The following is a 1,100-nucleotide window of genomic DNA, read 5'->3' as shown; positions in this document are numbered from 1 at the left end:
GCAATATTAATTATTAGCCATCATCTTATTAAGAGTCTCAAAGATCAGTATCTGACTATAGAGAATCCTCTAGACCTTTGGACATGGTTAAAAATAGAGATATGATCACCAAAGAACGGTGTTATTACCAAAGGCCCTATTTGATTGGAGGAATCCCAGAATCCAGAACTATAAGTCCGTGGATGAGTCTATTGCTAGCTGGGCAAAATAATGGATTACTGATGAGAAACAGTGAATTGAGACCTCCTGGATTAACCGCATTACCTGATACCAATAACGCCGCAGAAGAAGAAAAATGTAACCACGTCCAAAATGATAGACCACACGGTCATAGCCGTGGAGGGTGGAAAGGACGTGGCCATGGCCACTATAACACATTTGGCCGTGGGAATCACTATGGCAGAGGCCGTGGGTATCAACCCAATTTGAGCCATGGTCAAGGCAGTGACCGTGGTATATCCTTTAAACCATAAAGCTTATAAGAAGAGTTATCCCAAAGAATATCACGTGTGTAGCATGTACACAACGGAAGCTGATTAGGCCATCACCAGTAAAACGGCTACGAGCCCCTTTTTCATAATAAAGACTATATGTCTAGATAATACTGGTGAATGCATGTCCCAAGCGTTTACATGATTATGGTATGTCCATGGGGGCAAGTGTGGACAGTTCTGTGATAAATGTCCATACCAAGAACGGCTTGGCCGAAATCTTTTAAAACGCAAATAGCTGATTGATAGACCATAACTTATGAGGTCAAAACTCTCATTCACAGCTTGGGCCACACGAAATTTACATGCACCTAAGTTAATACGCATTAGGCCATTTAGTGAGCATAGATATCCCCTATCACAATTATTAACGGGTCTAGAGCCAGACATACCCCATCATATGACTTTTGGATGTGATGTCTATGTACTAATTGCTCCACCACAGAGAACTAAGATGAGACCTCAAAAGGAGGATGGGGATATATATTGGATATGATTCTCCCACAATAATAAAGTACTTTGAGCCAACTATGGGTGATTATATCTGAGGCCAGGTACACGGATTATTTCAAGATCAGGAGGAGAAAAATAATAAAGCTGGTAAAAGAA

This window comes from Brassica oleracea, chromosome C9, assembly GCF_000695525.1.
Source record: "Brassica oleracea var. oleracea cultivar TO1000 chromosome C9, BOL, whole genome shotgun sequence".
Taxonomy (NCBI): Eukaryota; Viridiplantae; Streptophyta; class Magnoliopsida; order Brassicales; family Brassicaceae; genus Brassica; species Brassica oleracea.
This window is presented reverse-complemented; position numbering follows the sequence as displayed.